The sequence below is a fragment of the Lepisma saccharinum genome, chromosome 5 (genome assembly GCF_977018435.1).
Source record: "Lepisma saccharinum chromosome 5, izLepSacc3.1, whole genome shotgun sequence".
Lineage (NCBI taxonomy): Eukaryota > Metazoa > Arthropoda > Insecta > Zygentoma > Lepismatidae > Lepisma > Lepisma saccharinum.
The window spans coordinates 35483637-35495678 of record NC_139233.1 but is presented as its reverse complement, the minus strand read 5'-3'; positions in this window follow the sequence as shown (position 1 = coordinate 35495678).

The window sequence follows — 12042 nt, the reverse complement described above, 5'->3', positions numbered from 1 at the left end:
TTATTAATATAATTACTTACAGTTTCGAGGTTGTCACATTGCATATAGTTTCAACCTAATATTCCTAATGCGAGCCCGACCCTCTGGCCGAGTGGTTAGCACATCGCGCTGCGACGCCAAGGGTCCCGGGTTCGAATCCCGGTCGGGCTTGGTTGTTTGTGAATGTCCATTCATCAATTTCATCATTTCATCACTCATCCCCATCTTCGCAAATTAGCCAAGAGGCACAAAACACGAAGTAAAATAAACTAAATCAAATCAAAAAAAATCCTAATGCGAGTAGATATTTTGTAACACTTCAAACGGCCCAACATTGTGCCCATTCACAAAACTGGAGATAAAAAATGTGTAAAATCCTATAGACCAATCTCAATTCTATCGCCACTATCAATTATTTGTGAAAAAATCATCAAAAACAGGTTACTTCAGTTTACGTCACCATATATCAACACAGCACAACATGGTTTTCTTCCAGGCAGCTCTTCCCTAACAAATATTTCCATCTTATTTTCGCATGCTGCCAGAGCTATTGATAATAACTCCCAACTTGACACTATATATTTGGACATTTCGAAAGCCTTTGACAAAATTAATCATAAATTTCTTCTTCATAAATTATCATCCAGATTTAACATCCATGGCAAATTTCTCTCTTTACTCCAGGACTACCTCCATGAGCGTGAACAACGTGTTGTTCTTTCAGGTACCTCTTCTAACTTTCTTCCCGTTTTGTCTGGAGTTCCCCAGGGGAGTGTCTTAGGGCCGCTCCTATTCCTTCTGTACATGGATGACCTCCCTCCCTCCCTATCAATATACTTTTGTTTGCAGATGACTGTAAACTCTTTTATGAGATCTCATCGCATCATGACATGATGATTCTTCAAAATGCTCTCACAGAACTTGTTAAGTGGTGTCGTCAGTGGAATTTAGAACTAAACCCTCAGAAATGCTCTTTCCTTACTTATTCCCTAAAAAAGAACAAAGTACTGTCTACTTATTCTATTGAAAACAATCCAATCCAAAACGTTTCCACCCAAAAGGACCTAGGTATTATCATGGATGAAAAACTCACTTTTAATAATCATATTATAGCTATCACTAAAAAAGCCATGCGCCTTCTCGGTCTTCTATACAGATTTAGCGAAATTCAAAACCCATCATCTCTTGCTTTATTCTTTAAATCTTTCATCTCGCCCACCCTTGCATACTGTTCCCCAATTTGGGCAATGACCTCAAAAACCAATCTCACCAGAATAGATTCTGTTCTCAGTATCTTTCTTGCAATTGTTCGCCATAGAATACCTTCCTTTCGACATATATCCAAATCAGACACCATGGCTGCTCTGAATATTCACACTCCATCCTTTCGTCGTGATCTAGCATGAAATTTTTATACAAGATAATAAATGGCAAAATCAGAACAGATCTCCTAATCAGTGAATTCACACTTAGGGTACCCCAAAAGCAAACGCGCAACCTGCAACTCTTCCACAACCCAACCACTAGGCTATCCCTTCTACAACGCTCCTTGTTTTACAGGCTCCCAGAAATCTACAACAAACTTCCCCTGAATGTAGATATTTTCCTTCCAGAACGTAATTTTTGTATATTACTGACCAACAACATGTAAATCTATCCCATCTTGTTATTGTTTTTATCTTTTGTTATTTTTTGTTACTACTTTATGTTGTTTCAGTGTAAAGTGGCCAAATAGACTGTATCTGAAACTCTGAGTAAATAAATAAATAAATGTGAATACATGTGACTGTGAAACTGATATGGTGTTCTTAAGCATGACCTACCAACGATGACGTTGCAAGGCACATGACTTGTAAGAAGGCATTGGTTCAGTTCAAGTTATTCTTGAAATTTGCTTATTTTACGTCCTTTGACTCTTCAGGATAAACACGATGTAGTTTTTGAAATTTCACTTCGGTTTTATTCCTCTTTCAGCTAAGAGTGATGATGATGATTAGATGAAATTAATGAATTCACACTCACAAAAACATCTATATTCAGGCCATGACCCGAACCTAGAACCTGCGACTCAACACGACGATGAGAATGAAATTAACAATAATAAAAGAACGGTATTCGGAAAGTAACTTTTAAAGAATAACAGAGTCCTAGTTACTTCGCTCGAAAGTAACTCAGTTACAATTTGCCATTTACTTTTAAAAGTAACTTAGAGTAAATCGTACAATTACTTTATCCTATATAAGACATACGTATCTTATGCAAATGGCTTCATCCATGTCTGCTTCAGGATACAAGCGCACTGTAGCCAACTCAGTTCTCTTGCAACCAAATCTAGCTCTTTCGCAATCAGCTTCTAAAATTGCAAAATGCTTCAAAAAGCATTCCAGCCTCATGGGTGAAAATCTACCTCCAAATCTAGCCGTGTGTTGACAACTCTTTTTTCGATTACTAATAAACACACATCCCACTTCCATCTTTTTTCAAATGGGTTACAAAGGATTCACGATTACCTATCCGAGCATAAAATTGACTTTGAAATTAAGTGTTGATAGAAAATGGCGTAGCAAGACACCGACGCGAATTTCGCATTAACACCAACACAAGTGTTTTGTTTTAACAAGCCGAGTATCTAAGACCACGCCTGGTATTACCTTCATTTTTTTTTAGAGTACTTTATAATGTGCATACAGACTTGATTAGCATATCTGTGCAGAAATTAGACTAAAATACATCTTGTTAATTCTTTCTTTTTATATTTTCTTCTTTATTAAAGGTTTGTAGAGTCAGGTTATTTTCGCAGCATCTTCAGCTTCTGACTAGCGATCGTACCAACATTGCATAGCGTCAGCAAGAACATTTGCGATAGGTGCTGTGTTGAGATGACGTCATCGGCTAGCTTCTTGATTGGTGGCTTCTGGAGTTGTGACTCACTCTCAAGCTGCAAATGTACAACAGCCAAGTATGTTACGAAAGCTACCTTACTCTATAATATCGATTTTCGGGATGGATGGATTTTCGGTGGGGAATTTTCTGGCAATATCACTGCATGAAACGACTCTGGGGTTCGCTCAGCCTCGGAGGTGCAAACATTAAGGTAAGAGCGTGGTGCACACCTACACAAATGGCCGAGATCGTGAATGCGTCACACCCTACTTTTACCTCAGTAATTGGTAGTTGTTCAACGTAGAGGGTGCGTTACAAATATTTTTTTTTTAAAAGTGTAGACTTGCAAGTTTAGAAACCATACTTGCCAAACATCCCTCAGGTTTTCCGCCTCTAGAACACCGAATGTCTTAACAAGAGACGACAGGGAACTGGGAGGGGTAATCTGGGACTTAGCCATGACGATCCTAGAGTAACAAGCACATCGAACACGAAGATTGTTTTCCGTCATTCTTTCCTTTCTGATCAATACCCGTCGGTGATTGGTCCCTGATGAGTTTCCCCTTCCTCCCCTACACCCGGTTACACGTCCGCCCACCCCTTCCGCGTGAAACTCCGGATTTTGAGGGATGAAAATTGGGGAAACACCCGGGGGAAAATATTGATGGCGAGAGGGTAAAAACTCCTGCCCAAGCGTGTGGTTAACCCGCAGAAACCGGAGTCACGTTTGTAGCTTCCAATGTAATTTCTGCTCCGCCGTTCGAAGAGCTATCACCCTCGGCGCAGTAAATTGGACTGGCTGCTTTTTCCATGGGGGGGGGGCGAGGGAAGGGGAGGGGGGGCGATGGTGACGCAGCACGCGAGAGATCGGAAAGTGGATATTGGGGAAAGAAAGAGAATTTTCGGGGGAGGGTGTTGGTTCTTCCCGATGGGGCACGCCTAGCAGGGTAGGATGTTCCAATAAAAGCTTCAATGTTTCTGTTGGGGATACAGGGTGCCCGTGAATTAATCTACTAAAATTAAAAATTTGCATAGTTAAAATTATGCAACTTTTACTTTTGTTCGTTTTTTTCACAAATTGAATCCGAATTCAATGCTTGACACCGCGTTTCCCTTGAATTGGTTAATCGACGCCTCTTTTGTGCTTATTTAGGTTAATCGCGACGATGAGGATGGATGATGGTCGAAACTCGAATTCGAAACCTTGTGTGGCGAGATCAAGCATTCAACGAGGACACTGCTTCGTTAAGTACAGTGTCAATTATTACAAATGTAATGTTTTGAAATATAAACACGATTTTCCACATGCGGGAGGTGTCGAATACCATGCACCTCATCAGGTGTGAATCGGGACATCTCACGTTTCACGGCGATGGCAATTTCCTCTCAGTCCGAAAGCGTCTCCCGCATCGTTGGCAGCGTGTTGTGGACGCTGTGGAGGACTACTTTGAAGTTTCATAGGACGCTTTCTTTGTACCTCTTTTGTTTCTGTACTGGCAATGTAGGCTTGTGACTAATAGATGAACGTAGAACTAAACGTTTATTAATGGCTTTCTTGGCACTTCTCTAGCCCCTGGTACACATGACCTGCCTTGTTCATACATTGCTCAGCTCCATTAATTATCCTCTTCCATTTGTATATTTCGAATTTTTGTTCCGATCCTGCATTCTCGCGAAAAAAAATATTTGTTATGCCCCAAGCTTCGTAAAATTTACAGTGAAGTAGTCCCTGTTTAAATTAAGCTCTCTTTAATTAGAATTGAATAATATGAACACCATGCTTACCTCGGAAAAGGTGAATGTGGAAAGCAGGGATGGTACTAAGAACAGACTTGTCTGAGTCTCTTCCCATCACGTGCCGGCCCCCGTGGCGGAGTGTTTAGCACATCGTGCTATGACGACAGGGGTCCCGAGTTCGATACCTTTCCTGGGCCTGGATGTTTGTGAGTGTCCATTCCATCAATTTCATCATATCATTACTCATCGCCATCTTCGCAAATTAGCCTAAAGTGACACAAAAAGCGAAGTAAAATAAAGCAAATCAATCAATCATCCCATCATGTCTGTCCAGAGATCTGACTTATTCTCGGTCTCGACCCAAGTTGCAAATACCTGTCTCTCGTGTTCCTATCGAATCTCCAAATATGTGGTGTAAGCAACGTACACCGCGTACAGAGGTCATGGAAGCAAACAACTTTCATATTTGACGAGTTGTATCGAGGCTACAAATGCTCTAAACATGAACATATATCCTGAATGTATACAACCACGATGCACAAGCTGGCAGTTGCCACTAATGAATTAAACTTTGACCTATCTATAAATACTCAGGTAGACATCCGGATGTAAAGTCTAAACAAGTTTGATGGTAAAGTAATTTTGGTGTAGGTAATTTTTTAATTAGCATGTAATGTTAACTGGACGATATCCATTGTCCAGTGCTTCTGCTATTTTTACCTATTGTATCACTACGTTTCGAGAGAACACTCTCCACTCGTCCTCAACTGAATAATTTATTTTTGCAAGTTGTGGTGAGCGAACCTACGACAGGCCTATGATTATACGTGAATGGATCAGAAAAAAAAGGTTACAACAAATCAAAAAAACACAGTATGACCTGGTATAAATTGATGATGTATTCTAAGAAGGATACACACACATCACATTTCCACGTAATCGCCCCGGCAGACGTTTATCAGATCGTTGGACCAACTTGTTGATCCCGTCTTGATAGAAACCATGTCCCTGCTGATTGAACCACTTCATGGCAGCTGCCCGGACGTCATCATCGGACGAGAACCGTGTTGCAGACAAGTGCGCTTGTGCTTTCAGCTGGGAAAAAAGTAAAAGTCACTGGGGGTCAAGTCTGGGTTGTATGAGGGGTGGTTCCACACTTCCCACCTGAAAAACGTTGCAGCAACTGTTGAATCTGCCGGACCGTGTAGGCTCTTGCATTATCTTGAAAGAAGATAACACTCTCACCATAAACTTCCATGAGATGACGATGAATATCCGCTGCCGGAACATTCCTCAGTCACAAGAAGCGTATGATACTTCGCACTTCCACGGCAGACCAATTCTGCAAGCGTCTCGTCATTGCATCGGCTACTATGTCACTGGCGGTAAAAGTAAAGTTGTCGAAACTCGCCACACGTATATGACGCCATCTGTTGAACCTCCGGGTAGACCAATTTCTTACCTCCTATTTAGTGCATGCACAGAATGCTTGTTGTAACCTTTTTTCCTGATCCATCCACGTACTACAAGTCCTGTGCCCTAACCCCCGGAGAAGAGAACACAAGAAGCACACTCGCAAAGAATTTACATACATGCAGAAAAATAGATAAACATGAATGTAACGAATTCAACACAGTAAACCAAGAAACAAATTGGAAACTAAGGAAAATAAACGAAGCAGCCATCATAGAAATGGCGGCCCAAAACCCTGTACGACATCCCAGCATAGAATTAAAGTAAATAGTCACACTCATTCTCAGGAAATAGAAATAGGAAATAAAATAGTTAAGAATTCCGGAGTGTGCCGAGGAATAGCTGGTTAACGCACAGGATTTTTAGTAAAATCCAAGGCCTGTCGTACGTTCAAACCCCACCACAGGCAAAAGAAAAGTGTTCAACATAAGGTAAGAGAAGAGGTGCTCTTGGAGACATACCAGTGGTGGAATAGGTACAAGTAAGTGAAGCACTAGAAAATGGATAACATCCAATTAACATTACATGCTAATAATGAATCATTATCACTAACTTCCAGAGAACAAATAACATGTTCAAGCGTGTTTCATTATTGTTTATCGAACTGTCGAATGGGAATGAGATTCGAAGGATCTGATTTCGTTGCTGCTCGATTCTTAAAAGTTCATCTCGATCTCTTAACCGTTCGTAGTAGCGAATGCTTCTTCGAAGGAAAGCTTATAGAACAGAGTCCACTTCGTGAGCACATGCATTTAAAATTCATCGTGGGTTGAGATCCCTAGGGCAAAGCCTAAAAATTTCGCTTCGTAACTATCCACGCTGCGCAGGCGCACATTGATCCTGACAGAATGGAAAATGGCCAGTCGTCTCGCAGCCCTAAGGGCCCGGCCCTCGCTTGCATAGAAGAATCCTGCAGTGATGAGACGTGATGTCCTAAAGCAGAGAAGGGCAAATTGCCTAACCCATACATGGCGAGCTACCAACCGCGTAATTTTCAGTGTCCTTTCCGTGTAGGAAAATACTCTATTTGAGGATATCATCATGGTGGAATCTGATCCCTGGACACACACACACACACAAACATACATACACAGTCTAGTCGCGGTCGTCCAGTGGTCCCATTCACGGGGTGAGAGATATCGGGTTAAAATGGAGCGGCTCTGGGATTCACACAGCCTCTAATAAATGGTTACCTAGAAAACCCTGGGCATTAAAGGTTGCCGGGGCGTGGTGTTGATCACTTCACCTCCCCAAACGGCCGAGATTTTAAATATGTAGAGGGCAACCTCCAAATTCTCCCATATGCCTTCACTGTATGTTGCCATGTACAGGGGGTTGGTTTACAGGGTGATTCAAAAGTCGGTTCTTATAGGACAACTCAGTTATTAGTGCACATAGCGAAACATGGAAAGAAGAGATGTTGGAAATATATGAGCTTCAATCTAAAGTATTTTGAACCATTGAGGAGGCTATGTACACTGGTATGAGTCTCAATGCTATGTTGCCACATGTTTCGTCCGGAATACATTACGTCATTGCAATTAACTGGTTAAATTAAACAATTGATGACCATAATTACAGGCAATTCCCATCTTTTGGCAATTTCTTGTGCAGACTACAATTTTAGAGACTACATTTATGACATGCAACTAAAAGGATTTTTACATCAGTTGCCTTACAATTAGACAATAACAACTTTGAAGTATATTGCTTTCTTTAGAAGGGTGGAGTGCAATGGAGGGGAGCAGGTCACCAATGTTGTGAAACTGATAACTGTCTTAAGATTAGGGCGATTTAGCTGATATTAGCACTGAAGCTAGATATTGCAATGACTGGAACCGAGTTGCATTTGAGCATAACCGGATGGAAGATTTCAAAATAGCTGGCGGAAAACAGCTTTTCCCTATGTTACGCACACTCTCCCATGATGTACTATTTTGTTCAAATCTCTACCCGGAACATATATGTTCAAAATGTAGCCAAACAATCTAATGTTAGGGCATATGTTTACAAATATATTTCGTAATTTAGGATAGAATTGGGGACAAATTCTCAAAAATTGTGTCAAAGGCAATTGATGTAAATTTAAAGCCATTGAAATAACATTTTTGCAACTTAACAATTAACACCAGAAGGAGTGTTCTAGTTTACCAGAACGTATTTCTAACACCGTACAAGGTGTTATTTTACGGTGGGACAATAAATATATATATAAAAAGTTGCACTATTCATGTAACTGCAAGCTCTGCCCACAATCGAAGTAAGAACGTAGCACGTTCATGAAACTAAAAGAACGAAGATACGAAGTGCTGAAAAAAAAATCTAACAGCAAAACATTAGGACGAAAAACTTCTCATATACCATCTGCCACCCACCGATCGACATTCTGGAAACAAAAGATATAGAAACCGTCTATCATTTAGATTACCATCGTGTTATACGCTAACAAGTATTAAGCTTAAATGGAAAAGCAAATCGTAAATAAATGTTCGCGAACGCTACACCACCTGTCCCCTGTCGTAAGGAGGGCAATTTGAGTCACCTGGAACCTACTTTTTTTGCCAGATGCTTTTCCACGGACAACAAATCGACGTTTTCAATTTCTTTCCGGAATATATTACGAGGGGTGCTGATTATCTGATTAATTCTATCAGAGCGACAGATGGTGGTGTGGATGACGTTCAGTCTTTAGGTTAGGCTACATGTGTCGACGGTGAATAATACGAATACCATTTACTCGGACACGAACATAGAACCTTCGGATTCGAGATCGTGTTTAATTATTACAATTAACATTGCCACGCTAGCACTAAGCATATTTGCACCCTTCACCAAACATAGGGACACTTATAATAGCAACGAAAACTTATTTCAGTTCGAAATCAAAAAAGCAAAAGTCTTGACTCAATCCCGTAACGCATTTAAGCTTAGTTCCTTGGTTCGAATCCTGGTTAAGGTTGGTTATATTATGATGTTAGTCACGTCATATATTTCGTCAGTTCATCATTCATCCTTATCGTTGCGATTAACTCAAGAAGTAGAAAAGCGACGTAATAGTAATTGGAAGAAAGAAAAAAATGGAGAACAACTACGACGATTCTTGAGCGGAAACCTTAACGAAGGTCTCAGGTTCGAGTCTCAACCTGGGCGAGTGTCCCTTCATCAATTTTCAGGTAATCTTCACTCGCCTTCGGGTACCGAAATTACGCAGAGAAGTGACGGGAAATAAGAAAAAAAGATCCACATATTCTTATTGTGATTGGTCGATGCAGATAAAATGCCTCTAATTTGACAATAGAAAATGTCAAGGACTTGAAAAAGCGAAGATTGTATCCATTACAGCGCATGATTTCGCAGGTGTCCAGACGCCAGGGTCTCGTTAACCTGGAATCATATAATTTCAATAGTAGTACAAGCCTAGTCAACCTGCCGTTATTGAAGAGGAGATATCTTGAATGCATGTGTAAATGCAGAGCGAGCAGCGTTGCTGTAGCATTTTATGAGAGGCGGAAAGGAGGCTTCGTCGGTCGCGTTCGTAACAATAAAGTGGCATTGTGAGCATTGCAGAAGAAATAGGGGGTGATTGCGTTAAAAGAAGGTCGCCTTCAGCAAGATAAATTTTTACCTCTCGACGCAAGTGGCTCCCTCACTCCTACTCTTCTGTTTACTAGCCATGACATACAATGTATCCTATCCTAAACAAATGCCAGCAAGATGTTCAACCTTGGTGGTGTGAGTGGAAGAGAAGTGATATTGCCCTATTCATAGCCCTCTGAAGCCCGATCGAAGCACCGGATTAAGGTGAAATTTCGTATACACTCTATGGAGACCATGGGAAAGTGAATGCCAATGGAAGAAAAAAAATAGTTCAAATTTTCACCACTAGGTGGAAATGTGGCGCTGCGAATTAAAATTCCCTACTGAGCCCCTGGAGCCCTTTTGAAGTAACGGATTGCAGTGGTACTGGGTGAAGACAACGGGGAAGCGAATGCCGAAATAGTTCAAATTTACACCACCAGGTGGCTCTGAGACTCTGAAGTAACAACAAACAATCCGAGTTTATGTCGGTAGAGCACTGTTCAATATGTGCCCCGTCAACGTGAAGAACCCTTTAGAAGCGTAAGACAGCGTTATCAATGGTCTCACGAAGCGTTTCTCGGGATGATGTTGTTCACTGTGTACCAGATTTCAGTGTCACATTTCAACCTGGTGGTCAAAATTTGAACCATTTTCTTCGTCAGCACGTCTCTTGCTTAGTAAATAGGTTGGACGTAGAAACTGAAGAATGAACTAATTTTGTCGAGTCGCCACAAAGCAAGGGATCACCAGCTCTTTTGAGGACCAAGTCAGGTAGGCAGCGTCCCATCGCCACTGTTATCTGGCTACCGAGATATGAGCCTGCCACTTCTTCTTGTCAAGTAGATCCAAAATTTTGAAATTTTGTGGTTTATACCTGATATCGAACCCAGGACCACTCCTAGCAAAGGCACAGCACAAAGCATTTGACTATGCCGGAGTGCACTACAGCACAGAGGTGAGAAATTTCCAAAATGACCCTCCTCCTATCTGCAATACATCTTTTGGGTTTGCGATATTTTACGTCACTCTTCCATCAAGAATCAATGAGGAGTCTATGATTGATTGATTGATTTGGTTTGCTTCACTTCTCTTTTCGAACACATTTGGTTAATCGCAAAGATGAGGATGAGTGATGATATGATGAAATTGATGAAGAAACACTCACAAAGAACACCCATGCCCAGGCCGGGATTCGAACCCAGAACCCTTGGCGTCATAGTGCTTACCACTCCGCCACGGAGGTCGGTTGATAGGTTTATGAAAAGGTGCAAGAATACGAATTCGAACCCAGTATCTTGCATTTTCAACCCTACGAACAACGCGAGACGATAACAACATAGCCCACATCTGCGAGGAAGAAAAGGTGCATGTGTGCAGGGGGGTCAATGCTCCGAAACGTTCGAAACGATTGGCAAACGGGTGCATTCTGAAACATCTGCAAGGAGTTACCTCACAATTTCCCAACTCGGAAAGGTGTGGAGCGACGCCCTAAGCAAGAAAACAGTTGGCATTGATTGTATTGTATTGATTTTCGATTACTCTTTCTGCACCCAGCCCCCTCCTCCTAAATAGTCCCACGTTGCAAATTGGGCATCGCTCATATCTGTCAAGAGATATTTGGGAGGAGATGAATTAAGGTAATGGAACCCGGAGGCGGTGCTGTCCCTGGCCAGACGACCAACTACTATGCATCGGATACGCATCTAACCGTTATCTGTATTCTGATGAGTATTGTTGCGGAAGGCTAGATCCTCTAAGACAGTCATAACCCTTTTACTTTTCTCTAAGCTAGGATCCTTAACTATCAAGTCGAAATTCTTAGCAGCTAATATATATTATTATTATTATTATTATTATTATTATCCACTCCTTGTTCTCTGCCCAATGAGTAGACTCTTCACTGCAAGCTTCAGGCTTTCCGATCATGTGGTTTACGTTTCATAGCTTAGGATCCCCTTACATATCCTATATTAGCTAATATCTTATTTTCCGGTCCCTGTTCCCTTTAACCATTCATCCGGCGCACCTTGCAGCAGGCAGTTCCTTCTGACCAATGTGACAGCAAATGCATTTATTTTTATTTTTCCCTTGATCACTTCCATTATTATCCTTTTCCCACGAACTCTTTCAAGTTTCATTTCTTACGTAGTCTGTTCATTCCACGGGCTCCAGTCTTCGACATAACCACATTTCTAAAGCTTCTAGTTGCTTTCATCTCTTCGTAGCATCCAGGTTCTGCAGCATACAATACTACCTTATCCTTCCCTTTTTTGTTCTGTATCCTTTTCCTTGCACTCTGCTCTTCTGTTTGCTTATTTGCTCTCTTCTTGACTATCTCCCGTACTACCTTATCTCCAAAATTTTCTACGTTTTCTTCTTTATTGTCTCCCC